Below are 26058 nucleotides of genomic sequence, written 5' to 3'. Positions count from 1 at the left end.
CAGCTAGCACTTACCATTTGAGTACAGAAGAAGGCAAGAGAATTACAGAAACAGGCAAAAGAGGTGCAGAAAGAAGCAAGAGCAGTGCAGAAAGAACCAACAGAGTTGCAGAAGGAGGCAAGAGGGGTGCAGAAAGAGCCATGAGGGGTGCCAAAATTTGCAAGAGAGGTGCAGAAATAAGCAACAGAGTTGTGGAAGGAGACAAGAGAACTGCAGAAAGAGGGAGGAGAGTTGGAGAAACAGGGTACAGAAACAGGGAACAGGTGGGAAGACTGAGGCAAGAGAGGATCATAAAGAAGGAGAGAGGTGCAGAAAGAGGCAAGAGGGATCCAGAAATTTGGAACAGAGGTGCGGAAAGAAGCGAGAGCAGTGCAGAAAGAACCAGCAGAGGTGCAAAAAAAGGCAAGAGGGGTGCAGAAAGGGGTAGGATAGATGAACAAAGAGGTAAGAGGGGTACAGAAAGAGGCAGGAGGGGTACAGAATGAAAGAAGAGAAGTACAGCAAGAAGCAATAGAGGTGCTCAAAGAGGCATGAAGGGTGCAGAAAGAGGCAAGAGAAGTGCAGAAAGAAGCCACAGAGGTACAGAAAGAGGCAAGAGTGGTGCAGAAAGAGAGATGTAGAAAGAGGCAAGAGAGTTGCACAAAGAGGAAAGAAGGGTGCAGAAAAAGGCAAGAGGGGTGCAGAAAGAAGCAAGAGAGGTGCATAAAGAGGTAGAAGAGGTACAGAAAGAGGCAAGAGAGGTGCAAAAACAGGCAAGGGAAGTACAAAAAGAGGCAAGAGAATTGCTGAAAGAAGCAACAGAGGTGTAGAAAGAAGCAAGAGAAGTGCAGAAAGAGGCAAGTTCGGTGCAGAAAGAGGCAAGAGAGGTGCAGAAAGATGGAAGATGAGTGCAGAAAGAGACAACAGGGGTGCAGAAAGAAGCAAGACAGGTGTAGAAAGAAGCATGATAAGTGCAGAATGAAGCAACAGGGTGAAGAAAGAGGTAAGAGAAGTGCATAAAGAAGCAACAGAGGTGCAGTAGGAGGCAAGAGAACTGCAGAACGAGGTAGGAGACTTGCAGAAACAGGTACAGAAAGAGGGAAACAGGGGTGCAGATAGAAGCAAGAGAGGTACAGAAAGAGGTAAGAGGGGTGCAGAAAGAGGCAAGACAGGTACAGTAATTTGCAGGAGAGGTTCAGAAAGAAGCAAGATCAGTGCAAAAGAACCAACAGAGGTGTAGAAAGAGGCAAATGAGGTGCAGAAGGAGGCAAGAGAACTACAGGAAGAGGCAAGAGATTTGCAGAAATAGATAAAAGGGGTGCAAAAAGAGGGAACAGGAAGGCACTTCACTTGCCTCTTTGTGAACCCCTCTACCCTCTTTGTGCACCTCTGTTGGTTCTGTCTGCACTGCTCTTGCTTGCATGCTTGCGTGCAAAAAGAGGGAACAGGAAGGCAGACTGAGGCAAGAGAGGTACAGAAAGAAGGAAGATGGGTGCAGAAAGAGGCAATAGGGATGCAGAAATTTGGGACAGAGGTACAGAAATAAGCAAGAGCAGTGCAGACAGAACCAACAGAGGTGCAGAAAGAAGGTAGAGGGGTACACAAAGAGGCAAGTGAAGTGCAGAACGAAGTAAAAGACATGCAGAAAGAGGCAAGCGAACTGCAGAAAAAGGCAAGAGAGGTGCATAATGAGCCAGGAGAGGTGTACAAAGAGGGAAGAGGGGTACATAAAGAGGCAAGAGGGATATAGAGAGAAGCAAGAAAAGTGCAGAAAGAAGCAACAGAGGTGCTAAAAGAGGCAAGATGGGTGCAGAAAGAAGCAAGCGCAGTGCAGAAAAATGCAACAGAGATGCAGAAAGAGTCAAGACAAGTGCAGAAGCAGGCAAAAAAGGTGCAGAAAGAGGGAACAGATGTGCAAGGGTGCATAAAGAGGCAAGAGGGATACAGAAATTTGCAAGAGAGGTACAGAAAGAAGCACGAGAAGTGCAGAAAGAAGTAAGAGAGGTAGACAAAAAGGGAAGAGGAGTGTAGAAATAGGCAAGAGGGATGCAGACATTTGCAAAAGAGGTGCAGTGCAGAAAGAACCAACAGAGGTGCAAAAAGTGGCTTATGTCATATTGATCCACGCAGTACCATTTGCTTCTCTAGAATCTTAGGATCCACCACTGGCGTGCTTGCTGCAGGGTGTGGAGAGGGGTGGGTAGAGGGGCAGGAGGGGAAAAGAGTCAGAATGGTCAACTGTCACAAAAGGCAGGCAGAAAAGATTAAGATAGATAGAAAATGAGAAAAGACAGACAGGAACAAAGGTAACAAGAGAAAAACGCAGATAAAAAAATAAAATCAAAACAAAGAGACAGTTACAGTGAGCTATGGCTAAAGTGGAGGCAGGCAGATAGAAAAAAAAGGCAAAAGAATGAACAAATATTCAGACGGACAGGTGCCACGCAGCAAAGAGACACAGGAAGGCAGAAAAAAGGCAGAGAAAAGCTAGCCATGGAAAAATTGAAAGCAAATAGAGAATGACAACAAGGCAGGCAGACAGTTAAAGAAGGGATACACACAAGTAAACCATGAGGGGAAAATGAAGAAAGGCAGGATAATAGAAAAATAAAAAAAATAAAAAAATAGGCAGTTAAAAAGGCCAAAAAATAGGTTTAACCAGGCAGACTGACGAATAAAAATGTGAAGAAAGACAGACTGAAAAGTAAAACAACCATTAAGCAGTAGGACAGAGAAGGGGCAAACAGCACACAGACACAAAAGGGTTAAAAAGAAATTCTGCAACAGACAAATGGAATGACCAGCAGATGGGAACTCAGACAGGAAATGGCAACTACACATTCGGGCAGCCATGCACAGCTTGAACATAGGAGATTTGGGCAGACAGAGAACAAACAAGAAAAGCAGATAGAAAATGTCGAAAAGACGAGCGCTACTGATGTGCAGCGGATGATAAAAAGGGGAAATATAGGTTGGTTGAAAGACTTAAAAAGCAGAAGACAGGCTTCTAGATAGAGGGGCGGGCAAATAGAAAAATACATAGATTGAAAAATGTTTGCAGCTAGTGGATGGCAGAAGGACAGATACTAGCATAAAAGGGAACTGGAGTGAAACCATGATGACCGCCGCCACTACGATGCCAGCACACTGCACACTCTCAACTCCGGACGGATCCACACCTCCTTCAAGGCCGCCCCGAAACGCACACACAGTCCCTTCACCTGCCGGAACTGCAGCTACACCAGCCTCAGAGCCGCCAAACCACCCCCCAAGAAAGACCTCAACCACCTCCGATGCATCCTAATGAACACCCGCTCCACACGCAAACACGCCATCGAGCTCTGGGACCTGCTAAACACATCATCCCCGGACGTCGCCTTCCTGACAGAGACTTGGATGAACGACTCCTCCGCACCCGACATCGCCATAGCCATCCCAGATGGCTACAAGATCACCCACAGAGACCGCACCAATGGAGTCGGAGGAGGAATCACCATCATCCACAAGAAAAGCATCAGGGTCTCCGCCAGCACCGACGACACTCTCAGCACCGCCGAACACATGCATTTCCAGATCCACACAGACCCCTCAGAGGCACCCTCGTCTACAGACCCCCCGGACCCTGACCCCAGTTCAGCGACTACATTGACGACTTCATCAGCACGCATGCCCAGACCTCCACCGACTACATCCTCCTCGGAGACCTGAACTTTCACCTTGAAAACAACCACGACAGCAACTGGACAACTCTGATTGATAACCTCGCCAACCTCGGACTGAGGCAACTCATCACAACACCTACCCACTCCGCCAGCCACACGCTCGACCCCATCTTCTCCTCAAGCCCCCACGTCTCCTTCAGCCACACCACCGAACTCCTCTGGACCGACCACCGCTGCAGCCACTTCACCTCCCAGAAACCCACCACACACCACCGCACCCAACAGATACCCCGCCGCTGCTGGAGAAAAATCACCGAAGACCAACTACACGCAAACCTCGCTCTCAGCCCACCCACCGAACCCTCCAACACCGACGACGCTGCCCACAGCCTCAGACGCTGGATCGATGACTGTGCCAACTCCCTCGCCTCGCTGAAGAAATACCCCCACAGAGACACCAGCAAGAGGGTCAGCTGGTTCACACCAGAACTCCTAGCCTCCCCGTTCAGCTACGCAGCCCACAAGGATGTCACCCACAACCACCATCACTTCATCAGGACTGCCAAGAGGACCTCCTTCAAAGACTGCCTTGACAACAACGTACACAATAGCAAGGAGCTCTTTAACATCGTGAAGGAACTCTCCAACCCCAGCTCCAACACCAACGACATCCCACCGTCGCAAGCCCTGTGCGACTCCCTTGACACTTTTTTCCACCGCAAGAGAGCAGACATCCATGACAGCTTCAACACCCAAAGCATTACAACAAACAATTGATGGATGGAATGCTGACAATGCAGACATTCTCCCCCAGTCAAGAGATCTGGGTTAAATCCATCGTTCTTTTGCCCACTACGCCAACCCAGTTTACACATGGCCATATGCAAATCAGTCTTGACCCTGTGCCTCATGGGAACAGTCGAGCCCGAACTGCCAAGCCATGTCTTCCCTGGACCGGAATCAAGCATCCTAGGACCGGTTTCTGGCTATCAGCCGTCATCAGCCAGGATAGCTTGACTCCAGTAGCGTAGTGAGCACGGGTCCCACGTCTGGGAATACCCATCCCACTTAGGGCGAAAAGCGTTACAACAAACAAATGATGGACGGATTGCTGACAATGCAGACATTCTCCCCCAGTCAAGAGATCTGGGTTAAATCCATCGTTCTTTTGCCCACTACGCCACCCCAGTTTAGACATGACCATATGCAAATCAGTCTTGACCCTGTGCCTCATGGGAACAGTCCAGCCCGAACTGCCAAGCCATGTCATCCCTGGACCGGAATCAAGCATCCTAGGACCGGTTTCTGGCTATCAGCCGTCATCAGCCAGGATAGCTTGACTCCAGTAGCGTAGTGAGCACGGGTCCCACGTCGGGGAATACCCATCCCACTTAGGGCGAAAAGCGTTACAACAAACAAATGATGGACGGAATGCTGACAATGCAGACATTCTCCCCCAGTCAAGAGATCTGGGTTAAATCCATCGTTCTTTTGCCCACTATGCCACCCCAGTTTAGACATGGCCATATGCAAATCAGTCTTGACCCTGTGCCTCATGGGAACAGTCCAGCCCGAACTGCCAAGCCATGTCTTCCCTGGACCGGAATCAAGCATCCTAGGACCGGTTTCTGGCTATCAGCCGTCATCAGCCAGGATAGCTTGACTCCAGTAGCGTAGTGAGCATGGGTCCCACGTCTGGGAATACCCATCCCACTTAGGGCGAAAAGCGTTACAACAAACAAATGATGGACGGAATGCTGACAATGCAGACATTCTCCCCCAGTCAAGAGATCTGGGTTAAATCCATCGTTCTTTTGCCCACTACGCCACCCCAGTTTAGACATGACCATATGCAAATCAGTCTTGACCCTGTGCCTCATGGGAACAGTCCAGCCCGAACTGCCAAGCCATGTCTTCCCTGGACCGGAATCAAGCATCCTAGGACCGGTTTCTGGCTATCAGCCGTCATCAGCCAGGATAGCTTGACTCCAGTAGCGTAGTGAGCACGGGTCCCACGTCTGGGAATACCCATCCCACTTAGGGCGAAAAGCGTTACAACAAACAAATGATGGACGGAATGCTGACAATGCAGACATTCTCCCCCAGTCAAGAGATCTGGGTTAAATCCATCGTTCTTTTGCCCACTATGCCACCCCAGTTTAGACATGGCCATATGCAAATCAGTCTTGACCCTGTGCCTCATGGGAACAGTCCAGCCCGAACTGCCAAGCCATGTCATCCCTGGACCGGAATCAAGCATCCTAGGACCGGTTTCTGGCTATCAGCCGTCATCAGCCAGGATAGCTTGACTCCAGTAGCGTAGTGAGCACGGGTCCCACGTCTGGGAATACCCATCCCACTTAGGGCGAAAAGCGTTACAACAAACAAATGATGGACGGAATGCTGACAATACAGACATTCTCCCACAGTCAAGAGATCTGGGTTAAATCCATCCTTCTTTTGCCCACTACGCCACCCCAGTTTAGACATGGCCATATGCAAATCAGTCTTGACCTTGTGCCTCATGGGAACAGTCCAGCCCGAACTGCCAAGCCATGTCTTCCCTGGACCGGAATCAAGCATCCTAGGACCAGTTTCTGGCTATCAGCCGTCATCAGCCAGGATAGCTTGAATCCAGTGGCATAGTGAGCGCGGGTCCCACGTCTGGGAATACCCATCCCACTTAGGGCGAAAAGCGTTACAACAAACAATTGATGGACAGAATGCTGACAATGCAGACATTCTCCCCCAGTCAAGAGATCTGGGTTAAATCCATTGTTCTTTTGCCCACTAAGCCACCCCAGTTTAGACATGGCCATATGCAAATCAGTCTTGACCCTGTGCCTCATGGGAACAGTCCAGCCCGAACTGCCAAGCCATGTCTTCCCTGGACCGGAATCAAGCATCCTAGGACCGGTTTCTAGCTATCAGCCGTCATCAGCCAGGATAGCTTGACTCCAGTGGCATAGTGAGCACGGGTCCCACGTCTGTGAATACCCATCCCACTTAGGGCGAAAAGCGTTACAACAAACAATTGATGGACGGAATGCTGACAATGCAGACATTCTCCCCCAGTCAAGAGATCTGGGTAAAATCCATCGTTCTTTTGCCCACTACGCCACACCAGTTTAGACACGGCCATATGCAAACCAGTCTTGACCCTTGGAGTCAAGCTATCCTGGCTGATGACGGCTGATAGCCAGAAACCGGTCCTAGGATGCTTGATTCCGGTACAGGGAAGACATGGCTTGGCAGTTCGGGCTGGACTGTTCCCATGAGGCACAGGGTCAAGACTGATTTGCATATGGCCATGTTTAAACTGGGGTGGCGTAGTGGGCAAAAGAACGATGGATTTAACCCAGATCTCTTGACTGGGGGAGAATGTCTGCATTGTCAGCATTCCGTCCATCATTTGTTTGTTGTAACGCTTTTCGCCCTAAGTGGGATGGGTATTCCCAGACGTGGGACCTGTGCTCACTATGCTAATGGAGTCAAGCTATCCTGGCTGATGACGGCTGATAGCCAGAAACCGGTCCTAGGATGCTTGATTCCGGTCCAGGGAAGACATGGCTTGGCAGTTCGGCTGGACTGTTCCCATGAGGCACAGGGTCAAGACTGATTTGCATATGGCCATGTCTAAACTGGTGTGGCGTAGTGGGTAAAAGAACAATGGATTTAACCCAGATCTCTTGACTGGGGGAGAATGTCTGCATTGTCAGCATTCCGTCCATCATTTGTTTGTTGTAACGCTTTTCGCCCTAAGTGGAAGTGGGATGGGTATTCCCAGACGTGGGACCCGTGCTCACTACGCTACTGGAGTCAAGCTATCCTGGCTGATGACGGCTGATAGCCAGAAACCGGTCCTAGGATGCTTGATTCCGGTCCAGGGAAGACATGGCTTGGCAGTTTGGGCTGGACTGTTCCCATGAGGCACAGGGTCAAGACTGATTTGCATATGGCCATGTCTAAACTGGGGTGGCGTAGTGGGCAAAAGAACGATGGATTTAACCCAGATCTCTTGACTGGGGGAGAATGTCTGCATTGTCAGCATTCCGTCCATCATTTGTTTGTTGTAACGCTTTTTGCCCTAAGTGGGATGTGTATTCCCAGACGTGGGACCAGTGCTTACTAGGCTACTGGAGTCAAGCTATCCTGGCTGATGACGGCTGATAGCCAGAAACCGGTCCTAGGATGCTTGATTCCGGTCCAGGGAAGACATGGTTTGGCAGTTCGGGCTGGACTGTTCCCATGAGGCACAGGGTCAAGACTGATTTGCATATGGCCATGTCTAAACTGGGGTGGCGTAGTGGGCAAAAGAACGATGGATTTAACCCAGATCTCTTGACTGGGGGAGAATGTCTGCATTGTCAGCATTCCGTCCATCATTTGTTTGTTGTAACGCTTTTTGCCCTAAGTGGGATGGGTATTCCCAGACGTGGGACCCGTGCTCACTACGCTACTGGAGTCAAGCTATCCTGGCTGATGACGGCTGATAGTCAGAAACCGGTCCTAGGATGCTTTATTCCGGTCCAGGGAAGACATGGCTTGGCAGTTTGGGCTGGACTGTTCCCATGAGGCACAGGGTCAAGACTGATTTGCATATGGCCATGTCTAAACTGGGGTGGCGTAGTGGGCAAAAGAACGATGGATTTAACCCAGATCTCTTGACTTGGGGAGAATGTTTGCATTGTCAGCATTCCGTCCATCATTTGTTTGTTGGAACGCTTTTCGCCCTAAGTTGGATGGGTATTCCCAGATGTGGGACCCGTGCTCAATACGCTACTGGAGTCAAGCTATCCTGGCTGATGACGGCTGATAGCCAGAAACCGGTCCTAGGATGCTTGATTCCGGTCCAGGGAAGACATGGCTTGGCAGTTTGGGCTGGACTGTTCCCATGAGGCACAAGGTCAAGACTGATTTGCATATGGCCATGTCTAAACTGGGGTGGCGTAGTGGGCAAAAGAACGATGGATTTAACCCAGATCTCTTGACTGTGGGAGAATGTCTGCATTGTCAGCATTCCATCCATCATTTGTTTGTTGTAACGCTTTTCGCCCTAAGTGGGATGGGTATTCCCAGACGTGGGACCCGTGCTCACTACGCTACTGGAGTCAAGCTATCCTGGCTGATGACGGCTGATAGCCAGAAACCGGTCCTAGGATGCTTGATTCCGGTCCAGGGAAGACATGGCTTGGCAGTTCGGGTTGGACTGTTCCCATGAGGCACAGGGTCAAGACTGATTTGCATATGGCCATGTCTAAACTGGGGTGGCATAGTGGGCAAAAGAACAATGGATTTAACCCAGATCTCTTGACTGGGGGAGAATGTCTGCATTGTCAGCATTCCGTGCATCATTTGTTTGTTGTAACGCTTTTCGCCCTAAGTGGGATGGGTATTCCCAGACGTGGGACCCGTGCTCACTACGCTACTGGAGTCAAGCTATCCTGGCTGATGACGGCTGATAGCCAGAAACCGGTCCTAGGATGCTTGATTCCGGTCCAGGGAAGACATGGCTTGGCAGTTCGGGCTGGACTGTTCCCATGAGGCACAGGGTCAAGACTGATTTGCATATGGCCATGTGTAAACTGGGGTGGCGTTGTGGGCAAAAGAACGATGGATTTAACCCAGATCTCTTGACTGGGGGAGAATGTCTGCATTGTCAGCATTCCGTCCGTCATTTGTTTGTTGTAAAGCTTCAACACCCAGACAGCCCCAACAGACAGCAACACAACAGACTCTCCGCACACCATCGACCACGACCCCCTGCTACCCTGGGCCAGCGTGAGCATCAATGACACCATCAAGCCCATGAGCACAATCCACTCCGGCTCCCCGTCAGACCCATTCCCGCACCACATCTTCAACAAAGCCAGCAGCTCCATCGCACCCCACCTGCGCAACATCATCAATCTCTCCCTTTAGACCGCGACCTTACCAGAGAGCTTGAAACACGGCAAGATCAACGCCCTACTCAAAAAACCCAAGGCAGACCCTAGAGACCTCAAGAACTTCCGGCCCATCTCTCTGCTCCCGTTCCTGGCCAAGGTCATCGAGAAGATCGTCAAGAGACAGCTAACCCGATACCTCGAAGAAAACAGAATCCTGGACCCTTCCCAGTCAGGGTTCCGCAGCAACCACAGCACCGAGACCACCCTCATCGCCCCCACCGACGACATCAGAACCCTGCTGGACAACGGTGAAACCACAGCCCTCATCCTCCTGGACCTCTCTGCCACCTTCGACACCGTCTGCCACCGCACACTGCGCGCTCGCCTCCACGCCATAGGGATCCGAGACAAGGTTCTGGAATGGACCACCTCCTTCTTCTCCGGCCGAATCCAGAGTGTCCGCCTCCCCCCATTCCAATCCGAAGCCTCGGTGATCATCTGTGGCGTACCCCCAGGGATCTTCCCTCAGCCCGACACTGTTCAACATTTACATGGCCCCGCTCGCACACATCACCCAACAGCATGACCTCAACATAATCTCCCACGCCGACAACACTCAACTGATCCTCTCCCTCACCAAGGACCCCATCACCGCCAAAGCCAACCTCCACGAAGGAATGAAGGCCGTCGCCGACTGGATGAAGATCAGCCGACTGAAGCTGAACACGGACAAAACGGAGGTCCTCATCCTCGGCCCCAACCCTTCAGCCTGGGACGACTCCTGGTGGCCGACGGCACTTGGGGCAGCCCTGACACCCACCTACCACGCACGCAATCTGGGAATCATCCTCGACTTAACGCTCTCCATGACCAAGCAAGTCAACGCCGTCTCCTCCTCCTGCTTCAACAGCCTCTGCATGCTCCGCAAGATCTACAGGTGGATCCCAACAGATACAAGAAGAACAGTCACCCAGGCCCTCGTCAGCAGCAGACTCGACTATGGAAACGCCCTCTACACGGGAGCTCATCAACCAACTGCAACACATCAAAAACGCCTCAGCACGACTGATCCTTGACGTACCACACCACGGCCACATCACCCCCACCTGAGAAACCTGCACTGGCTGCCTGTTAACAAGAGGATATCCTTCAAGCTCCTCATCCAAGCACACAAGGCACTCCACAAGACCGGCCCAGCCTACCTCAACAGATGAATTTCCTTCTACATCCCCAACCGCCAGCTCCGCCCTGCCGACCTCACACTCACCACCGTCCCGCGCATCCGAAGAATAACCACCAGCGGGAGATCCTTCTCCCACCTCGCCACCAAGACCTGGAAAACCCTCCCACTGAGCCTATGACAGACCCAAGACCTGCTGACCTTCAGGAGGCTACTCAAGACCTGGCTGTTCGATCAGTAGCGCCCCCCCTCCCAGCGCCTTGAAACCCTCACGGGTATGTAGTGCGCTCTACAAATGTTTGATTGATTGATTGAACCAGACTGAGATGAAAACAGAAAGACCAGTGGGAAGCGAATAACAAAAAACACTCTTAGAAAAAAAGAAAAAGTCAGGTAGAAAGACAAACAACTGAAAACTAGATGAAACACAAGTATGTTTTGCAAAGAATGAACAAGTTGTGTGTAAATCACCAAATGAACACCCTACTCCCAATTCACTATGGAGGCAGAAATTTAGAATACAAAACTTTATCGAAAATAATTAAAATCCCTGTTGAAAATAATGTTCTACGTCAAAAAGTGTGGGTGTTTTTTTTGCCTTCTGCTTCTTTGATGCAGGCTTGGTGTGCCTTCTGTTCCCCTGCACATGCTGACCGCTGGATATTTTTTTGCTTCAGCCACGAAAAGAACGTAGCAGTTCTTAATGTGCGTAATATCTATATAGTTACACACATATGTAGGCCATGGTTTCTTCGAAATGATTAGCAATCTTAGCATACGAAGGGTTCTATGGAAATGTATGGTGTACTAGTAGATGTAATGTCCCTCCGAGCAGCTACTAGTGTGCGGTGTGAGGCGATGAGTTGATAATGCAGGTGTATTGCCATGTGACACGAATAACACGGTGCGTGCCAAAGAAGGGGGCAGCTCTTAGAAAATCAGTGAGTTTAGGTACGGTCGAAACTACCGTGAGTTTGGGGGAAAATAAAGTTAAAAAAAGTAAACACTTTAAATGAAGAACAACATCCACAGAATAGTGAAAGCAGTCTCCACAGAGTAGTACAGGGGTCGGAAATACAGGGGGAAATAAAAATTGGATAGCTGCTCCATAACTTAAAGAGGGAGTTTGTGCATAATATGTCAATAAATGATTGCGCAAAACATGGGGTAGAGTCAACTTCATTGTGGCATATAACATTTAGCTAAACCATGGGCTGTCTTCTTTTAATATTTAAATTTTTAATGTATTGAGCCATAAAATGGGGTATTCTATATATAATAAATGCCCTTTAAGGCTTAGTGCGACATCAATTATTTTTAAAAAAAGAAGAAAGGAGGAGGCAACCTGGGGTAGTGAACAAGTTTCAGATGAAGAGCAATGTATATATAATGGTTTAAATGCTGGGGAAGAGTTGATAACCCATTTATAATGTAAACATGATATATAATTTACGCAGCATTTTATTTGTTTGAGTCGCATGAACTAGGGAAGACTGGGAAATGATTCTTTCATGAATTAAAAACATACAAGGATAATGACAATGTAATACGACTATAACTTAAATGAATAAGAGTCTAATTGATGGTATGAATCAATATTAGCCCATTTAGGGCTTAATGACGTGAATCAAGAATAATGAACCCTTGTATGATAACTGAGATTGATTATGTTAGTCCCCCGCTGTTATGAAACTGAGGTTGTGACTAAGATGTAAATAAGGGGGGAACCCAATTTATTTCCAAAATTATGTTGGTTTTTATAATTTGGTGATTTCATTGTATTTATTATACACCCCTTATTAATTTTGTGGGAATTTCATCATAATAAGTTGAGTATGGTACTGTGTATGATAAAACAATTATAAGGATAACGCGAAAGCACTGTCATAACGTCTAATTTGCACACTCTAAGATGGCGACCAAATTTACGTGAGTGAGTCCCTCCTCTAATTTTGATGAAATGTTGTATATATGAGCTTCCGCCTCAAGACGCGAGCCGACACTGACGAAAGCTACGGCTGAAACGCGTCTGTTTCTGTTTTGCACGAATAAAATCCCAATCGGGATTTAAACTAACATGAGTGCTGGTCCTTTTGTTGTCTAACATTGGAGCGTCATATGTTAGCGGCACGCCACCGCTGGATCGGGCACCCGCTAAAACTGAGTGCTTGTTTTAGACGGCGAACCTTGGAGCTACAGAAATTGGAACGAACCCGCACCGCCGCAGCAAGCCAAAAATAACACCACCATTTCTGGGGTAGCGAAGCAGAATAAAAGGCTTTACGTGACTCGGAATTTGAAGGTAGGAGACGACGGCATTATATATATTAGCGGCATTAGCGAGTTAGGAGTGCAACGATTGAATTACATTATTGACTCACGAATTCACCGATGTTTTGTGAATCGGCACGTTGGGAGGCGGCGACTGGGACATTCAGAGCCCGCCCTGGAGGAGACACGCAGGGCGCGACTCAAACACACGATGCTGCGCAGAGTAATATTAGAGCTCAATACCAACAACTAGAGAGACTATACGAAAGAGAAATTAGAAAATGGTGGGAAGCTACCTCTTTGCAACACTACGTCGAGGTTAGCAGAGTTCCACGAGGTCTCCGCATATATACAATTCCAGCTTATGAAAATCCGGATCCAGATCTACTGACAGAGTGAGCGGAGTTTACAGCCCATTCCTCTGAGGGGATGTTAAAGATCCTAATCAAATTTGCATGGAAGGATCGTGAGAAGGCACTGAAAGATATAGAGCTATTGGAGAAGAAAATCCTGGAAACAGTAGATCAGATTAAACATGATGAAGAAAAAGAATCAATGAAGAAGAGATTATCTACTTATGAGAAAAAGATCCAATTGAGAAAACAACAGAAGTTTGACCGAGATGCTCAAGACTACGAGCAAGGAAGGATTTTAACCTTTGCAAGAAGGTACGATGTACCACGCCGTAATCTGAGAGCAAGAACAGGCAGACCAGCGGAGGTTATAGTAACGTCTGAATCTGAAATAACCAGTGCTGAGCAATCGGAAGAGGAAGGCTCAAATATAGGACAAGGACAGAAACAACAACCTTCTTTTCGCGAGGAATTCGACCTCATCAGGCAATCATGGTTGAGAGGGGGAAGGGTCGCCCCCCGGAACAATCAACAAACATAAGCGCATCAAAAGGAGGGGCGGAAGGAAACACAAAAAATGGAACCAAGTCTATCAGGAACCGAAGGGGACGATTCAATCGGAAGTAGAAGATAATTTAACTATCATCAATCTCTCCCGAAGGGCCTTAACTGCAGATGAAGAGGAAGTACTCAAATTAGGTTTAACATTTTGCCCCACCAGTTGCTATGAATACACTCAAACATGGATAGACTTATTTAAATTTATCAGAAAACTGAAGTTGATGAAATTCTTTAAACTAAAAAATCCAGGAGACCAAATAAGGATAGATGGAAGAACAGCTCAACCAATGGAAGAGGAATTAGGAGAAATGAATATCCGTGATCTAGAGACTCTGGCAATATTGGAGGAACTGAGAAATGAAAACAGTTCACAACCGCTATCTCAAAGGGATGATTCTAAGCGAATAGCAGACATGGGGATAATTCAAGTTAGGGAACCAAGCCCTTTTAAACCATCCTCGCGTTTCTGTCCCCAGCTACCAGCAGATGCCATTGACGTTTTTTCAGAAGCAGTGATTCAAGAGCTTAAAATATTGAGAGATAAAGAGGGAGACTTAAAAGGAAAACTAAAGTGGAATTTACCTTTGAGCCAGAGGAAAGCAATACTGAATTTGCAACATGATGATTCTATCATAATCAAGCCATCAGATAAGGGCATAAACGTTGTTATACAAACTCGCAATGACTACTGCAAAGAAGCACTCCGTAAATTACAGGATGAAGCTAAATATGTCCTCACTACAGAAGAGGAATATAAAACCAGTATCCAGAAATATGCTAATCTAATCGGCAAATGGTTTGAAAGAGGAATATTATCCAAGGAGGAATTACTATTTTTGCAGAATAAACATCTAAGAATGCCTACGTTCTATCATCTGCCAAAAGTGCACAAAGATGCAGCTAGACAACAAGGAAGACCGATTGTGTCATCAGTCGGAGGCTTGACGGAAAATATGTCAAGATTTATTGACTACTTTTTAGCACCTTTAGTCATACAGATGAGTTCTTATACTAAAGACACTAAGGATTTCCTTAGACAAATACAATATATAGGTTGGGAAAAGGATTTTGTAATGATAACACTCGATATCTGCAACCTGTATACGAGTATAAGACACCAGGATGGACTAGCTGCAGTGAGGATCTTTTTGGGACAACGTTCAATAAGACACTTGGAACATAGTAAAATGTTACTGGAATTTATTTCATTTTGTTTGAATAACAACATTTTTACTTCCCAAGGCCAAAGGTACCGACAGATAAGGGGCACGGCTATGGGCACCTGCTTCGCCCCCAGCTATGCAAACTTGTTCGTAGGCTGGTGGGAGAAGCAGGTGGCCTGGGCAGATGACAAAAGTAGATGGGTGGACCAGGGGATCTGTTGGCGACGATATATCGATGACCTCTTCATCATTTGGAAGGGGTCTGAGTCATCAGCTGAAGAATATATTTCCGCCCTTAATATAAATGACCTAAATCTGAGATTCACCCATGAAATGAGTAAAAAAGAGGTAAACTTCTTGGATATCAGGGTCTTTGAAGAATCGGAAATGATCCAAACAGCACAGTATAGAAAGACCACAGCTGGTAATTCTATCTTGCATGGTCGTAGTAGTCATCCAGCAAATCTGGTCAGTAGTATCCCATATGGGGAGCTACTACGAATAAAAAGAAACAGCTCAAGAGAGGAATACTACAACCAGGCAGCTACCAGCAGTATCAGACGATTTAGAGCAAGGGGCTATTCATTGAAGGTTTTACGATTAGCCCAATCAAAAGTAGAAACAGTGGATAAACAGACCTTATTAGGCGATACTTGACTCCACAAAAATGACACGGGCAGTTTGAGACTGATTACTACCTATTCATCAGCAGCTAGCAAACTAAGAGCCATACTATGCAGGAACTGGAAAATTCTAAAATCCGATAACATCATCGGGAATGAACTCTCTGATTATCCGCAGATAACATTTAGAAAATCAAGATCTCTAAAAGACCAATTAGTACAAAGTCATTTGACCAAACCACTTTCTTTTTCAGGACTGCAGAACCTTCATGGTTCATTCCCATGTGGGAAGTGCAAAGCATGTAGCACCAGTAAAAAAATTCTGAATTATGAAGTCCCTGGGAAAACATCTCGTAATAAGATCACTAAGTTTATGACTTGTACCACAACATATGTTGTTTACTGCTTAGAATGTCCATGTGGCTACCGGTATATAGGTAGCACTATGAATGCAGTAAAAATGCACGTTTTGGAACACCAGAGAGCCATTGCCAATAAAGATGAGAATTACCCTGTGGCACGCTACTTTGCCAACCACCACAACAGTAATAGAACTCTTCTAAGATTTTTCTGTCTAGACTGTATCCCAAATGATATCAGGGGAGGGGACAGAGAGAAAAGCTTACGACGTCTGGAATCCAGATACATTATTGAACTCCAGACTAAGTCACCCAATTGTTTAAATGCTGGGGAAGAGTTGATAACCCATTTATAATTTAAACATGATATATAATTTACGCAGCATTTTATTTGTTTGAGTCGCATGAACTAGGGAAGACTGAGAAATGATTCTTTCATGAATTAAAAACATACAAGGATAATGACAATGTAATACGACTATAACTTAAATGAATAAGAGTCTAATTGATGGTATGAATCAATATTAGCCCATTTAGGGCTTAATGACGTGAATCAAGAATAATGAACCCTTGTATGATAACTGAGATTGATTATGTTAGTCCCCCGCTGTTATGAAACTGAGGTTGTGACTAAGATGTAAATATGGGGGGAACCCAATTTATTTCCAAAATTATGTTGGTTTTTATAATTTGGTGATTTCATTGTGATTATTATACACCCCTTATTAATTTTGTGGGAATTTCATCATAATAAGTTGAGTATGGTACTGTTTATGATAAAACAATGATAAGGATAACGTGAAAGCACTGTCATAACGTCTAATTTGCACCTCTAAGATGGCGACCAAATTTACGTGAGTGAGTCCCTCCTCTAATTTTGATGAAATGTTGTATATATGAACTTCCGCCTCAAGACGCGAGCCGACACTGACGAAAGCTACGGCTGAAACGCGTCCAATATATATATATATATGACGCGTCCAATCAGGATTTAAACTAACATGAGTGCTGGTCCTTTTGTTGTCTAACATTGGAGCGTCATATATATATATATATATATATATATATATATATATTATCTACTGGCGGTCGCCAGTAGATAGTTATAGTTAGGATCTATTTTCCATAGGAAATTCGCAACATTCTATTGGGAATATCTTTGGCGCCGGTTGATGAATCTTCGCAAAATTTTCCAAACTTTTGGCCAGCTCCGCTCCGCTCCTACCCTGAAAATTTCGTGGTGATTCGTCAAGCGGGGGCCGAGAAAAAAGGGGGGTCCCAAAACGCGTTTTTCCCATGCAATTTCCCATAGGACCTGTTGTCGCAGCTACAGCCCGAACTGCAGAACGGAATTACACCACATTTGGCAAGGAGGTAGTCCTCAGTACAGACTCGTGCCTTTTGCTTAAACGGTGTAAATCCGTTCAGTAGTTCCTGAGAAAATTAGAGTTCAAAGTTAGTGATATCTATGGCCGGGGACGATCCGCGGATCCTCCCCGTACCCTCCCCGAACCCTCCCGAGCACGAGCTGAATGCTAATTGGCTGCCAACACTCTTAATCAGGAAGTGTTGGCAGCCATCTTGTGCCTTGGTAGAACCGAGGCACAAGAAAGCACAAAAACAAAGGCGCAAAACGCGACAAGGGGACAGGGTAGAAACACCTTGACCCCCTAGGCCTTTTTTTTAAATCGGCGAGATTCGCGTACCCAGCGCGAATTTCGGCCGAAATTTAAAAAAAAAGAAGCGCGGGGCTCCCGTGCTTCTTTGGTAATTGGCCCCTGGGGGGGCCAAATCCTGGGGGCAGAAATAAAAAAGTGTGGCGGGGTCCCAATCCCCCCCACACAGCCCCGGGGACCGCCACCCCACGGGGCTCAGAGATACTATATGGGGGGCTCACGGCCCCCCCCAGGTCCGGGGACTACCACCCCCTGGGGCTTATAAAAAATGGGTGGGGGGGCTCGTAGCCCCCCCAGCCCCGGGGACCGCCACCCCCGGGGCAACTTGTCTGTGTGGGAGGGGGGCCATGCGGCCCACCTCCTGGAGCCAATGATGGCCCTGGGGACCGCCACCCCCCAGGGCCGGCTCCTGCAGTGTCCAGTGTCCCACCCCGGGACACTGCTGTTTGCAATGACAGGGCGGGAGCCTTGCGGCTCCCACCCTGTCATTGCAAACTGCTTTGCTTCATTGAAGCGAGAGCAGAGAAACCTACTCTCGCTTCAATGAAGCAAAGCTGATTGCTTGTCCACATGGGGAGCAGCATGTTAGCTGCTCCCCATGTCGAAAAGCAATGCCGGCAGAAAAGATCTGGATCGGGCTGGAGGCCACGCCCCCTCCTTACACTACTCGGCAAACGCGCCCCCTGGCGCGTTTGGAGAGGGGGAACTAATTCCCCTTGAATACTGGGGGTCCCTGGGAACCAACTAGCCCACCAGGAACCTCCAGTATGCACCAGGGGGCTGCGTTGCAGAGAGGTGTAATGAGGCCACACCCCTTTTTACACCTCTCTGCAACGCAGCTCCGTGGCGCTTACTGGAGGTACCTGGTGGCCTAGTTGGCCGCTAGGGGACCTCAGGATTCAAGGGGACTTAATCCCCCAACTTAAAACGCGCCACGGGGAGCGTTTGCACAGTGGTGAAGGTAGGGGGCGGGGCCTGAGATGATACTGTGCAAACACGCCCTGTGGCGCGTTTTAAGTTGGGGAATTCATTCCTCTTCAATCGAGAGGTCCCCTAGTGGCCAACTAGCCCACCAGGTACCTCCAGGAAGCGCCACGGAGCTGCATTGCAGAGTGTTGTAAAAAGGGGTGTGGCCTCTGAACACCGCTCTGCAACGCAGCTCCCTGATGCATACTGGAGGTACCTGGTGGGCTAGTTGGCCCCCAGGGGACTGCAGGATTGAAGAGGAATTAATTCCCCATTTTAAAACGCGCCACAGGGCGTGTTTGCACACGTCACCTCAGGCCCCGCCCCCTTCCTTTACCATTGTACAAATATTCCTCTAAAATCAGCCGAACTACGAATTCCGATTTACTCACCTGTTATCAGGAGAGAACCCAGGGCTGCATCTTTTAGCCCAGCACTGACCCTGAAAAATAATTCTAAGCGTACTTACCAGTAACTTGTATTTCCTTCCATAGGAATTCATTGTGTGGTTTTCAGCAGAAAAGTTTCTAAGTGTCCATTTTTGAAACGTACAAATATTCCTCTAAAATCAGCCGAACTACGAATTCCGATTTACTCACCTGTTATCAGGAGAGAACCCAGTGCTGCATCTTTTAGCCCAGCACTGACCCTGAAAAGTAAATCTAAGCGTATTTACCAGTAACTTGTATTTCCTTCCATAGGAATCCATTGTGTGGTTTTCAGCAGAAAAGTTTCTAAGTGTCTTTTTTCACAAACTAAAAATATTCCTCTAAAATCAGCCGAACTACGAATTCCGATTTACTCACCTGTAATCAGGAGAGAACCCAGTGCTGCATCTTTTAGCCCAGCACTGACCCTGAAAAGTAATTCTAAGCGTACTTACCAGTAACTTGTATTTCCTTCCATAGGAATCCATTGTGTGGTTTTCAGCAGAAAGGTTTCTAAGTGTCTATTTTCACAAACAAAAAATATTCCTAAAAAATCGTCTGTATGACTTAAACACATTCTTTCAACTGTTTACAGGAAGTTGGCCAGTGCTGGATCTAGGATCCACCACTGAGTAAGAAAACGTAATGATAACACTACTTACCTGCTAAGTGGATTTTCTGCCATAGCATAACATTGGTGATTCTATGTGAAAAAATATCTGTGTCAACTTTTAAAATACAATAATATTCCTTAAAAATAACTACTGTAACCAAAACGCTTTTACTCAACTGTTCACAGGAGATGTCCAAGGACTGAATCTAGGATCCAGTCCTGTGGTTAGAAAAGTAATCCATAAAGTAACTAATTGCATTTAACTAGAAATTCACATTGAGCTCAATGTTGCTTTGTGTTTGAAATTGGGTTGACCATTGCAACAACTGTAACTACTGTACTTAAAAGTCTGTTGCCTATTTGCCAAGTATTTAAACTAAAGTAATTCATTCTGAGAAAGTATATTTTGTATTGTAATGTATAATGTAATTATAATGTAATTAAAAAAAAAATATCTAAAAATAAATAGTTTAAAAACTGTAGTAAATCAGTATAAAAAAAATCAGTATAACAATTAATACATTAAAAATTGTCATTTACAAAACCTTTGAAATTCACTGAAAAAAACATAGGTTTCAGGCCTGATATAGTTAGGAATTAGCATTTAAAAAACCTTTGAAATTCACTGAAAAAACCACAGGTTTCAGGCCTGATATAGTTAGGAATTAGCATTTAAAAAACCTTTGAAATTCACTGAAAAAAACAAAGGTTTCAGGGGCATTATAGTTAGGAATTGGCATTTAAAAAACCTTAGAAATTCACTGAAAAAACCATAGGTTTCAGGGGTGTTATAGTTAGCTGGACATTTCCCTCATACAAAACCCTAGAAATACCCCTGTTATAGTTAGTTCAGCTAACTATAACACGCGCCCCCACAATGCACTGCTGATGACGTCACATATTACATCACTCATGACATGGTCAGTGACATCACTCATGACATCACTGATGACATCTCAAATGACATCACTCATGACATCACTGATGACGTCATCCAGTGACTGTGTTTCTGTAAAGTTTAAATATATTTTATATATTTATAGTGAAAGGCCTGTGGAAGAATGAGTGGGTGTACAAGTGTGTGAATGGATGATTTTCTAGGTGCGTAACTGACTCTATAAGTGAGTCATTAAATGTATCTTACTGCGGACTAGTCAATCAATCAATCAGAGCATTTATATAGCGCGCTACTCACCCGGGGGGGTCTCAAGGCGCTTGGGGAGGGTGGGGACTGTTACTGCTCGAACAGCCAGGTCTTGAGCTGTTTCCTGAAGGCGAGGTGATCTTGAGTCCGGCGGAGGTGGGTCGGGAGGGAGTTCCACGTCTTGGCGGCCAGGTAGGAGAAGGACCTTCCTCCTGCGGTCGCCCTTCGGATGCGGGCGACGGCGGCGAGGGTGTGGTTGGTCGAACGGAGCTGGCGTGTAGGAGTGTAGAAGCTGAGGCGGTTGTTGAGGTATCTTGGGCCTTGGTTGTGGAGGGCTTTGTGTGCGTGGGTTAGGAGTCGGAACGTGATTCTCTTGTTGACCGGGAGCCAGTGCAGGTCTCTCAGGTGTCCTGAGATGTGGCTGTGCCGGGGGATGTCGAGGATGAGTCTTGCTGAGGCGTTCTGGATCCGCTGGAGTCTCTTCTGGAGTTTGGCCGTGGTACCGGCGTAGAGGGCTTTGCCATAGTCCAGTCGGCTGGTGACGAGGGCCTGGATGACCGTCTTCCTGGTCTCGGTGGGGATCCACCGGAAGATCTTGCGTAGCATGCGCAGGATGTTGAAGCACGAGGAGGAGACGGTGTTGACTTGTCTGGTCATGGAGAGGGAGGAGTCCAGGATGAAGCCCAGGTTGCGTGCGTGGTCTGTTGGTATGGGTGCGCTGCCCAGGGCGGGGGGCCACCAGGAGTCATCCCAGGTGGAGGGTGACGAGCCTAGGATCAGGACCTTCGTCTTGTCTGAGTTCAGTTTGAGGCAGCTGATCTTCATCCACTCGGCTACGTCTTTCATCCCTTCGTGTAGGTTGGCTCTGGCGGTGGCGGGGTCGTTGGTGAGGGAGAGGATCAGCTGGGTGTCATCGGCGTAGGAGAGGATGTTGAGGTTGTGCTGGAGTGCGATGGCCGCGAGGGGGCTCATGTAGACATTGAAGAGGGTGGGGCTGAGCGAGGAGCCTTGAGGAACGCCGCAGATGACTTCGGTGGCTTCTGATTTGAACGGGGGAGGCGGACTCTCTGTGTCTTTCCGGCGAGGAAGGAGATGATCCATTTGAGTGCCTTCTCTTGTACTCCGACGTTGCTGAGGCACTGCACAAGGGTGCAGGGGCAGACAGTGTCGGATGCCGCGGAAAGGTCCAGGAGGATGAGGGCTGCAGTCTCCCCGTTGTCGAGCAGGGCTCGGATGTCATCGGTGGCTGCGATGAGGGCGGTCTCGGTGCTGTGGTTGGCCCGGAAGCCAGACTGCGAGAGGTCGAGGGATCCGTTGGTCTCAAGGAAGGCAGCAAGCTGCTTGTTGACGGTCTTCTCGATGACTTTGGCCGGGAACGGGAGGAGCGAGATGGGGCGGTAGTTTTTGAGTTCGGTGGGGTCCGCCGATGGTTTCTTCAGTAGCACGCTGAGTTTGGCGTGCTTCCAGCTCTCCAGGAAGGTGGCGGTGTCGAAGGAGGCGTTGATGATGTCCCGCAGGTAGGGTGCGATGACGGAGTCGGCCTTGTTGAAGACGTGGTGTGGGCAGGTGTCGGTTGGCGATCCGGAGTGTATGGAGTTCATCGTGCGTTGGGTTTCTTCGGTGTTGATCGGGGTCCAGGCGTGGAGGGTGGAGGTGGGGGTGCCGGTGCGGTCGTGGGGTACGTTGGCTGTGCGCTGAAGCTTTTGTGTATGTCTGCGATCTTGTTGTGGAAGTAGGAGGCTGAGGGAGTTGCAGAGGTCTTGTGATGGGGTGATGTCGTTGATTCCGGCGTTGGGGTTGGAGAGCTCTTTGATGATCTTGAAGAGTTCCTTGCTGTTGCGTGCGTTGTTGTCCAGTCATTCCTTGAATGCGGTTTTCTTGGTGGCGTGGATCAGTTGGTGGCATTTTCGAGTGGCGAGCTTGAGGGTGGTCATGTTGTCTGGTGTAGGGTCTCTGCGCCATGTTCTCTCGAGGGTTCGGCAGTTCTTCTTTGAGCTCTTGAGTTCGTCGGTGAACCATGGTGCTTTCTTACTGCTGGGTCTGCTGGGTGGGGTCCTCAGCGGGGCGAGATCATTTGCGCAGCTGCTGATCCACTTCGTGAGGTTGTTGGCGGCCTGGCTGGGGTTCGCTGAGCTGGCGGGGGGGTCCTGGCTCAGGGATGCGGTAAGCTGGTCGGCTGTGATCTTGTTCCAGCTTCTGCGTGCGACCTGTTGCTGGTGGTGGTGGGTCGTGTTCTTTCTGAAGCTGAAGTGGACGCAGCTGTGGTCCGTCCAGTGGAGTCTGGTGGCGTGGCTGAAGGCGATGTCCTTGCTGGAGGAGAAGACGGGGTCGAGTGTGTGTCCGGCGTAGTGGGTGGGGGTGGTCACCAGTTGCTTGAGTCCGAGGTTGGCGAGGTTGTCCAGAAGGGTGGTGGTGTTGCGGTCGTTGTTGTTCTCCAGGTGGAAGTTGAGGTCCCCGAGGAGGATGTAGTCAGCGGAGGGGAGGGCGTGCGGGCTGATGAAGTCGGCGATGTCTTCGCTGAATTGTGTGCGTGTCCCTGGGGGTCTGTAGATGAGGGTGCCTCTGAGGGTGGTCTTGGGGTCGGTGTGGATCTGGAAGTGCATATGTTCGGCGGTTTTGAGGGTGTCGTCGGTGTTGGTCGTGATGCGGAGGGTGTTCTTGTGGACGATGGCGATGCCTCCTCCGGTCTGGTTGACGCGGTCCCTCCAGGTGATCTTGTATCCATCCGGGATGGCGATGGCGATGTCGGGAGCTGATGAGGCGTTCATCCAGGTCTCCGTGAGGAAGGCGACGTCTGGGGATGTTGTGTCGATCAGGTTCCAGAGTTGGATGGCGTGTCTGTTGACTGAGCGGGTGTTGAGTAGAATGCACTTCAGGTGGTTGCTGTTGGTGCTCGGCTTGGCGGGTGTAGTGCAGGTCCTGATGCAGGAGAAGTTGCAGGAGTGGCAGCAGAAGGGTCCGTTGGTCCGTCTTGGTGTGGCTCGGTAGCAGCCGGGCATCCAACCGGAGTTGAGTGCGTTGATTTCGGAGGCGTTGTAGGTCCGGCGGGCAGGTTGGCCTCTGCGGGGGCCAGGGGGTCTGGCGCTGGGCGCGGTCCAGGCGCGGACGGGCTCAGACGGGCTTACCTTTGGCGCACCTTCGGCGCTCAATCGGTGCTCCCGCTGCGCACGTCCGCTGCGCGGTCGCTCTGGGGGCGTCATAAGTAAGGAGCCTGGGAGGGCGGGTCAGCTGGGTGGCGGGAGCGGGGCGGCGAATGGGCTGGTGGTGGGCGGGGCCGCAGGGAGGCAGCGGCGGGAACTATGGATGACGGGCTCTACCAGGGGGCAAGCGTGGCAGCAGGAGGGGAGATCCGGGTGGCCCAGCAGCGGCTGGGTCGCTCTGACAGGCAGCAGGAGACAGCGGCAGGTGTGGGAGGCAGGAGGGGTGATCCGGGCGGCCCAGCGGCGGCTGGGTAGCACTCCAAGCAGGCAGGAGACCACGGCAGGCGTGGAAGGCAGGAGGGGTGACCCGGCCTCGTCAAAGGCGCAGTGGTCACTCCTGAGTCTACCCCGCGGACCCCTTAAGTAAGGAGCCTGGGAGGGCGGGTCAGCTGGGTGGCGGGAGCGGGGCGGCGAATGGGCTGGTGGTGGGCAGGGCCGCAGGGAGGCAGCGGCGGGAACTATGGATGGCGGGCTCTACCAGGGGGCAAGCGTGGCAGCAGGAGGGGAGATCCGGGCGGCCCAGTGGTGGCTGGGTCGCTCTGCCAGGCAGCAGGAGACAGCGGCAGGCGTGGGAGGCAGGAGGGGTGATCCGGGCGGCCCAGCGGTGGCTGGGTAGCACTCCAAGCAGGCAGGAGACCACGGCAGGCGTGGAAGGCAGGAGGGGTGACCCGGCCTCGTCAAAGGCGCAGTGGTCACTCCTGAGTCTACCCCGCGGACCCCTTAAGTAAGGAGCCTGGGAGGGCGGGTCAGCTTGGTGGCGGGAGCGGGGCGGCGAATGGGCTGGTGGTGGGCGGGGCCACAGGGAGGCAGCGGCGGGAACTATGGATGGCGGGCTCTACCAGGGGGCAAGCGTGGCAGCAGGAGGGGAGATCCGGGCGGCCCAGCGGCGGCTGGGTCGCTCTGCCAGGCAGCAGGAGACAGCGGCAGGTGTGGGAGGCAGGAGGGGTTATCCGGGCGGCCCAGCTGCGGCTGGGTAGCACTCCAAGCAGGCAGAAGACCACGGCAGGCGTGGAAGGCAGGAGGGGTGACCCGGCTTCGTCAAAGGCGCAGTGGTCACTAAAGTGACTAAACTGTGTGAATGTCTTTATGTGTCTGTGTGTAGGTGTATAAGTGGCTGCATGGTTTTGTGAATAGCTATATGAGTGTCTATATGGGTTATTGATTGGTTGTCTGAGTATCTGTATGGGTGCCTGAGTGATTGTGTGGATAGGGTGTGTGTGACTCTATGCATAGATGTGTGAGTGGGTGATTCTATGGGTGCATGGTTTTAAGAGTGCATCTGTGATCAACTGTATGGTTGGGTGAGTGTATGTATGGGTGTGTTCGGGATTGGATGTATATCTCAGTGGTACATGTGTGACTAACTACATATGTGAACGGCAGTATATATGCGTGTAAGAGTATATAAGTGGGTATATGTGAGAGTGTGTAATTGTGAGAGTGGCTGTATGGATGAGTGTGTGCTTGTATCAATGATTGTATAAGAGCATAAGAATGTGGTACTAATTTTATGAGTAAGTGAACTTGAGTGTGTTTAATTGTATAGGTGAGTAAATTGGACTGTGTTTAATTACTTGCACGACAGACTAGGTGTGTCAGTACCTCAATGGATGATTGGTGGTCTGTGAGTGTCTATATAGGTGTAGAAATGCATATGATTGTCTTGTACGGAGTGACTGTAAGTATGAGTGACTGTACAGGTGAGTGAGTGGAGGTGTATGTAGAACTAAGAGTTAATGAGTGGGTATGTAGCTATTGGTATTGGAGTATCTATGGTTTTGAGAATGGACGTCTGAAATTTTGAGTTGGTGTATCAAAGGTTACATTAGGGTGTGAGAAGATGCAGTAATTTATCACATGGATGATGTCATCAGTGATGTCATCAGTGATGTCATTTGAGATGTCATCAGTGATGTCATGAGTGATGTCACTGACCATGTCATGAGTGATGTAATATGTGACGTCATCAGCAGTGCATTGCGGGGGCGCGAG

The sequence above is a fragment of the Triturus cristatus genome, chromosome 7 (genome assembly GCF_964204655.1).
Source record: "Triturus cristatus chromosome 7, aTriCri1.1, whole genome shotgun sequence".
NCBI lineage: Eukaryota > Metazoa > Chordata > Amphibia > Caudata > Salamandridae > Triturus > Triturus cristatus.
The sequence above is the reverse complement of the archived record's forward strand: the minus strand, read 5'-3'. Positions refer to the sequence as shown.